Raw genomic sequence first — 8,392 nt, forward strand, 5'->3', positions numbered from 1 at the left:
ATCCTCGGGCCAGGGCAGGGCGCACCACCCAGCCCCACGCGGGCCTTCCGCCCTCCCCGCCCGTGCGCTGCTGCACCAAGTTTGCCACATCTGGGGCCGCCCCTACCCGCGCTGCCTCCTCCTTTCCCCTTTCTCCAACCATAGCGCCCACCCCTGGCCTCTGGGCTCTTCCTGGGCGCGGGAGGAGAGCAGTGCTGGTTTTGAACTGACATCCACTGTCACCTGGACGTCGGCAGTCTCCTGCCAGGGCCCACCTCGTCCTGTCCAAAGCTGTTCAAGTTCCCAGTGTCGGAGTAAGAGTCCATCACCCACCAGAGGCACCGCCACCCGTCCCACTCGACACAAGTTTATCGTCCACACCCTCTTTTATCCAACTCTTCCTTACCATCCTCCCATCTTGCCCAGATTCAAAATACGCTACCTGGCCGGGCGCGGTGGCTCAAGCCTGTAATCCCAGCACTTTGGGAGGCCGAGATGGGCGGATCACGAGGTCAGGAGATCGAGACCATCCTGGCTAACATGGTGAAACCCCGTCTCTACTAAAAATACAAAAAACTAGCCGGGCGAGGTGGCGGGCGCCTGTAGTCCTAGCTACTCCGGAGGCTGAGGCAGGAGAATGGCGTAAACCCCGGAGGCAAAGCTTGCAGTGAGCTGAGATCTGGCCACTGCACTCCAGCCTGGGCGACAGAGCAAGACTCCGTCTCAAAAAAAAAAAAAAAAAAACAATCAAAATACGCTACCTAACATGGCCAGGACACAAACCCAGAGCCAAGAGGAAGCAAAGCCCACCGGCTTAACTAGTAGGCCTAACTGGTTGTGATCCAGGCTAACGATGCTTTACATTATTGTTATTCCGTGCGACCGCTTTACCTGCGTTCTCATTTAACCCTCAAAACAACCACAGATACACGCAACTCCGCTCATTTTACCGAGGAGGAATGAAGACCGGAAAGCTGGTAACTACCGCGAGGATGATCTTGATCTCCTGACCTCGTGATCTGCCCGCCTCAGCCTCCCAAAGTGCTGGGATTACAGGCGTGAGCCGCTGTGCCCGGCCAATATACATGTGATTTTTTTTTTTTTTTTTTTTTTTTTGAGACGGAGTCTGGCTCTGTCTCCCGGGCTGGAGTGCAGTGGCCGGATCTCAGCTCACTGCAAGCTCCGCCTCCCAGGTTTACGCCATTCTCCTGCCTCAGCCTCCGGAGTAGCTGGGACTACAGGCGCCCGCCACCTCGCCCGGCTAGTTTTTTGTATTTTTTAGTAGAGACGGGGTTTCACCGGGTTAGCCAGGATGGTCTCGATCTCCTGACCTCGTGATCCGCCCGTCTCGGCCTCCCAAAGTGCTGGGATTACAGGCTTGTGATTTTTATTAATTGAATGCTTACTGTATTCTAGGCACTATGATGAGCACTTAGTATTCGTTGTTTAACTTGATCCTTACACCAGCCCTACAAAATGATTGTTATTCGCTCTGATTTGCTGATGGGGAAACTGGGGCTTACAGGGTTCAAGAAGCTGACCATGGCTGGGCATGGTGGCTAACCCCTGTCATCCCAGCACTTCGGAAGACCAAGGTGGGTGGATCATGAGGTCAGGAGTTTGAGACCAGCCTGGCCAACATGGTGAAACCCCGTCTCTGCTAAAGATTCAAAAATTAGCCCAGCCTGGTGGCATGCGCCTATAGTCCCAGCTACTCCAGAGGCTGAGGCAGGAGAATCGCTTAAACTAGGGAGTCAGAGGTTGCAGTGAGCCAAGATAGCGCCATTGCACTCCAGCCTGATGACAGAGCAAGACTCCATCTCAAAGAAAAAAAAAAAAGAAGAAGAAGAAGAAGAAGCTGACCATGTTCACAGGAAGGTGGTGACAGCTCAAACACCAGCCCAGGGGAGCTGATTCCATACCACATTTAAAGTGCATTTATATAATTTCCACATTTTATTCTTGACTACACTCACAGGGACCCGGAAAGGCTAAGTGACTTGCCCAAAGAACCCAATTTGTAAGTGTCATTGTCGTGACTCAAACCTAGGTCTTCAGATCCCAGTTTCAGGGCTTTCCCCTCAGTATCCCTTAGCATCCCTCTGTGCCCTGGGGGGACATCTGCAGTGCCCTCTATATGCCAGTCTTGAGTAGGGCGTAGACTCAGATGGGCAGCTGGGAGCTGAATCTGGGTGCTGGGCTGGTGATAGGGGATTAATGTGAGTGGGGGACCTAAGTGAACAAACTTTGAGGGAGAGAGAACATAATCCTTCCTTCCTAAAAAAGGCATTGGGAGATTTGAGGGTCAGGGCGCCACCTGGTGAGCATAAACTTCCAGCCTCTGGAGTCCCATCACCCCTTACAAGGAAGCGCCTGCAGCGGCTTTGGGGCGGTATTTTTAGCCTCTGGAATCCTGGAATGTTTTCACATTCCACAGGGCGGTCCAGCGGACTCTCTGGAAAAAGCATAACATGCAGGAAAATTCTGATTCTACCCAACTCAACGAATATGGTCTAGGCACCTGCTAGCTGCAGACAATCTGGATGTGGAAAGCAGGAATGAAAAGGACCAACTTCTGCCCTCAAAGTGTTTGCACTCTGCTGGTAGGGGAGGGACCATTGTGGACACAAAAGAGAGGTGTAGATGAGGGTTCTAAGGAAATACAAAAGGGAAGGAGAGAGTATGTGAGGGGAGGGCTGGGGAATCTTTCAGCACAAGGTGTCATTGGAGGCCGGATAGAACCAGCAGAGGTAGGAGACCAGAGTTGCTGGGAGTGGCACCCCGCCATAGGTCCAGAGCATGGCTGGATGTTATCGCTGGGCATGCCACAAATGCAAGGCAATGGTTGCTCTTTCCCATGCCATTCTTCAGGGTCATGTCTGCAGCCAGCAACCTTAAGAGATAAGGGAACATCTCCCAAAGAGCAGGCTTGCTTACAATAAAAATGGTGATGGAGGCCGGGCGCAGTGGCTCAAGCCTGTAATCCCAGCACTTTGGGAGGCCGAGACAGGCAGATCACAAGGTCAGGAGATCGAGACCATCCTGGCTAACACAGTGAAACCCCGTCTCTACTAAAAAATACAAAAAACTAGCTGGGCGTGGTGGTGGGTGCCTGTAGTCCCAGCTACTCGGGAGGCTGAGTGAGGCAGGAGAATGGCGTAAACCCGGGAGGCGGAGCTTGCAGTGAGCTGAGATCCGCCACCGCACTCCAGCCTGGGCAACAGAGCGAGACTCCGTCTCAAAAAAAAAAAAAATGGTGGTGGTGGCAACAGTGGTGGGTTCCCCAAGTTCAGTGCCCCTCAGCTGTGTCATAAACACTGCCGGTGAAATGTCCACCCGCACCCCTCTGTTGTTGTTCCTGTGAAAGTTGAGGACAAGGGGAACAGACATAACTAGGATGCTCAGGCTGCTTTATCTGTGTCTGAGGAATCCTGTCTTCTACCAGCATCTAAGAAACAACACCAGGCTAGCTTATTGGTGGAGTAAAATCCCAGCCCCTGACAGGCTGACAGGCGTTCTAGGCAGCCCCTGACAGGCGTTCTAGGCAGAAGGAACAGTGTGAGCAAAAGCAGTGCCTACACTGTTAAGGGAACAGGGTAGTGCTGCTTGGTTGATTATCTAAGCCTCAGGGCAATGACTTTCAATTGGCCAGAAAGGAAGGCTAGAAACTTGTAACAAGAAGAAATGTGTGGCCCATGCTGTGACCCCGTGATCAGCACTTAACGGTTCACAGTCAGATCCTGTTCTGTCTCCAGGCTACTGTAAAAGTACTGCATATATAGACTCAGCTCACATTTTTTAAACATCTATTATGTACCAGGCCCTGGGCTGACACCGGACACAAATCAGCTAATGGCAGAGGCAAAATGCAAAGCAAGAAAACAGATGGGTGGCAGGACCTGCAGAATCCTGCCTTGAGTCTTATGATTAAATTACTAGATAAACATTCCCTGAGCAGCTACTGTGTACCTGGCAGTGTGCTATCATTAGATGCCTGAGCTGGAATAGGCCTTAAGGATCATTTGCTTCAGGCTTCTCATTTTACAGAGGGAGTAACTGAGGCCCAGAGAGGGGAAGTGACTTGCCCCAGGTCACACTGCTGGTTAATGATGGGAGTGTCAGGTTTAGGTCTCCTGACACACAATATGGTGTGTTACTACAATACTCTGGGACACCATCAAGATGGCACCCAAATAGGAAACTCCCTGGAGCTGTAGGGCAGGGGGCTCTGTTCAGGAACACTGTGGAGCCAGGCCCAGGACACGTACTCACATCTCTGGACCAAGAGGCTCACTCCTCCTGGCCTATTCCCAGGATGGCTCCCACCAGGCTGTCGGAACAGAGGCTACTGGGGTAGTCAGTGAGGTCCCCTCTGGGGGTCACTTCTGGGAGGTGCTGGTTGGGACTCTGGGTGGCCCTTGAGCTTGTTGATCCAGCCCCCAGGGAGTACCTGGGCCTTTGCCTGAGCCGTGAGGCAGCCTGGACTCTGGACAGTTGTTTGCAGCAGCAGGGGTCAGGGGCCACGGTCCGGACCTGATCTGACCTTCATGATCCAGACCTGGTGAAGGCATTTGACTCTGGCAGAACTCAGTCCTCACCCCTCAGGGAACACCGGCCAGGACCAGACCCCAAACCACCCAGACTGATTTTTGTGTGAAGCCACCCAGGACACTGGCTGGCAAGGCCGGGACCCTTAGGCTGAGTAATTGTGGGCAACTCTGGTAGGCGCTTCTGAGGCCATGCCATCAAGAGGCTGCCCATGAGGTGTTGAAGATGCCCTTGCTGGGACCCATGATGGGGATGTGCACACCCCCGAAGACCACACTCTGGGGGAAAGTGGGGCCGCATCTGAGTGGTTGGACGCCCTGAGCCAGGACGGACTGGGTAATCAGCACTGCTCTGACAGTCCCACTTTGGGTAGAAGGGGGCTGGCTCAACAGTAATAACTAACATTTGCAGAGCACCTACTGCATTCCAGGCACTACACCAGGTGCTCTCTGCATTTGTCTCATTTACTTCCCACAATAGCCCCGTGAAGTAGGAGCTGTTAAAACCATCCTCATTTTAGGCCAGGGGCGGTGGCTCACACCTGTAATCCCAGCACTTTGGGAGGTCGAGGCGGGTGGATCGCCTGAGGTCAGAAGTTCGAGACCAGCCTGGCCAACATGGTGAAACCCCATCTCTACTAGAAATACAAAAAGTAGCCAGGTGTCATGGCATGCGCCTCTAGTACCAGCTACTCGGGAGGCTGAAACAGGAGAACTGCTTGAACCCGGGAGGCGGAGGTTGCAGGGAGCTGAGATCGCGCCACTGCCCTCCAGCCTGGGTGACAGAGTGTGACTCCATCTCAAAACAAACAAACAAAAACAAAACAAACAAAAAAATCCTCACCTTAAAATGAGGAACCTGAGCCCAAGACATAGGGAGGTTATGTGGCTCATCCAGTGTCACACAGCTAGTAGAGACAGAAATTCCAAATTGGAGCTTTTAACCACTGCATTTATCTGAGGCTTCAGCCTTGGTCTAGGAGGAGACAAAACATCAGAGGACTGCCCCTGAATGGCAGGAAGGAGAATGGTCCCGATTTTGTGGGGAGGGTCAGGAGGTAGAGGGCTGGGCAAGTGGCCCCAAGAGTGAGTGGGGCCAGGCAAGAGACCATGAGAGTGGCTGTGGTTGCTGCAGTCCCTGAAATTTGCACTTGGGACCCTGACTCTGTTTGCTGTTTCCATGTCTTCCCCTGCCATGCTAGGGAGCCCCTGGAATGGGGGATTTGCCCCCTAACTCCCTATCCTATCCACAGCGGAAGCTTTTTTTGTTTTGTTTAGTTTTTGTTTTTGTTTTGTTTGAGACAGAGTCTCGCTCTGTCACCCAGACTGGAGTGTAATGGTGTGATCCTGGTTCACTGCAACCTCCACCTCCCAGGTTCAAGTGATTCTCCTGCCTCAGCCTCCTGAGTAGCTGGGATTACAGGCGCCTGCCACCATGCCTGGCTCATTTTTGTATTTTTAGTAGAGATGGAGTTTCACCATGTTGGCCAGACTGGTCTTGAACTCCTGACCTCAGGTGATCCACCCACCTCAACCTCCCAAAGTGCTGGGTTTACAGGCGTGAGCCGCTGAGCCCGGCAGCAGGAGCTTTAATGTAGGAGGATGCCCCCAAGGGCTGGGCTGGAGTTGGATGATGCTCTGTGCTGAGTGTTTATCTGCATCACCTCCTTACCCCACACGACAGCCTATAAACTGGCTGGTTTGTATTCTATTCAGGCCTTCAACTGATTAGATGAGCCCCACCCACATGGGGAGGGCAATTGGCTTTCAGTCTACCAAAGTATATATTAATCTCGTCCACAAACACCCTCACTGAAACACCCAGAATCATGTTTGAGCAAATAGCTGGGCATCCTATGGCCCAGTCAAGTTGACACATAAAATTAACTACCACAAGCAGATGTGCAGAGACGAGGCATAGTGAGAGACAGAAAACAGCTGCCTGTGACTTGCTCCAGGTCATTCAGCTGGACTTCACATCTGTGAACACACTTTAGGCTTACAGTACCTTTCTTCCCACTTCTTGGGCAAACTTAAACAGATTTCTGTGCCTTACATTGACTCTGTAGTTAAATAAGGAGGGTCTGCAGCCAAAATGCCAGAATCTGAATCCTGGTTCCATGCGGGCGGGTTTTAAAAAAATAGCTGGAAATTCTGTGACTCTCCTCCAGTCAAGATGTTGAGTCTATGTCCACTTCTCTTGAATCTGGGCAGGCGTATGACTCAGTTGTAACTAATGGCAGTAACAACACTATATCTCTTCTAGGTCATGTCAAAAAAGGCAATGCAACCTCGGCATGGTGGCTCATGTCTATAATCCCAGCACTTTGGGAGGCCGAGGTAGGCAGATCGCCCTGACCAGGCTGGAGTTCGAGACCAGCCTGGGCAACATGGCAAAACCCTATCTCTACCAAAAATACAAAAAAATAAAAAACAAAAAATTTACCCGGGTGTGGTGGCATGAACCTGTAGTCCCAGCTACTTGGGAGGCTGAGGTAGGAGGATCACTTGAGCTTGGGAGGCAGAGGTTGCAGTGAGCCAAGATCACACCACTGCACTCCAACCTGGGTGACAGAGTGAGACACTGTCTCAAAAAAAAAAAAAGGCAATGAATGCAGCTTCTGCCCTATTTGCCAAAATACACATACACTTGAAGTCTTGAGCCACTATGGAAGAAGTCTGGCTATTCTGAGGCCACCATGCTTCTGGTCACATTGAGAAGCCACTGAAGCACTCTAGTCAACAGTTCTAGTCTTCAGGGTTTCTCAGGCTAGGCACCAAAGGGATAAGAAATAGTTATTCCAGCCCCTCCAGTTATCAAGTCAACCTCAGCATTCAAGGCTTCCCAGCTGAAGTCCTGACATTGTGGAGCAAAAGCAAGCCCCTCCTGCTGTGCTCTGGCTGATTCCTGTGTAGTGATCATGGTTTTGGTTTTGTTGTTGTTGTTGTTGTTGTTGTTGTTTGGTGCTTTTCTGTATTTTATAATGCATTTATTTTACTTTCTGTAATTTAAGATGTATTTTTGATACCTTGGGCCCTGGCATACCAGTGGAGGGACTGCCTCCTCCAGAGCCAGCTAATTTCTTTTTTTCTTCTTCTTTCTTTTTCTTTTTCTTTCTTTCTTTTTTTTTTTAGAGAGACAGGGTCTTGTTCTGTCACCCATGCTGGTGTGCTGTGGTGCAAACACGGCTCACTGCATCCTCTAACTCCTGGGCTCAAGAGATCTTCCTGCCTCACTCTCCCAAGTAGCTGGGACTACAAGTGTGCACCACCATGCCTGGCTAAGTTTTTATTTTTGTTTTTTTGTGGAGTTGAGGTCCCACCATATTGCCCAAGCTGGTCTTGAACTCCCGCTCTTAAGCGATCCTATCCCCTTAGCCTCCCAAAGTGCTGGGATTACAGGCATGAGCCACCGTGCCCAGCCTAATTTTTGTATTTTTAGTAGAGATGGGGTTTCACCATGTTGGCCAAGCTGGTCTCAAACTCCTGACCTCAGGCAATCCGCCCACCTTGGCTTCCCAAAGTGCTGGGATAGTTGGTGTGAGTCACCACACCCGGACCGTATTTGTGGATGAACTGCAACCTAACTTATTAGGTACACAAGATTGAAAATGTAATTTATGAGTATACACCTGTAACAATCACTGAGTCTTGGCCAATCCGGCAGCCATACTTCAACCACTCCTACACTGCTGAGTGTTCAAACTGTCTTCAAATAAGGCAAATGCCAACCTGTAACCAATCCAGCTGTTTCTGTACCTCACTACCGATATTTGTATGTCCCTTTACTTTTTTTTTGAGATGGAGTCTCGCTCTGTCGCCTAGGCTGGAGGGCAGTGTTGCAATCTCAGCTCACTGCAACCTCC

The sequence above is a fragment of the Piliocolobus tephrosceles genome, chromosome 9, assembly GCF_002776525.5.
Source record: "Piliocolobus tephrosceles isolate RC106 chromosome 9, ASM277652v3, whole genome shotgun sequence".
NCBI lineage: Eukaryota > Metazoa > Chordata > Mammalia > Primates > Cercopithecidae > Piliocolobus > Piliocolobus tephrosceles.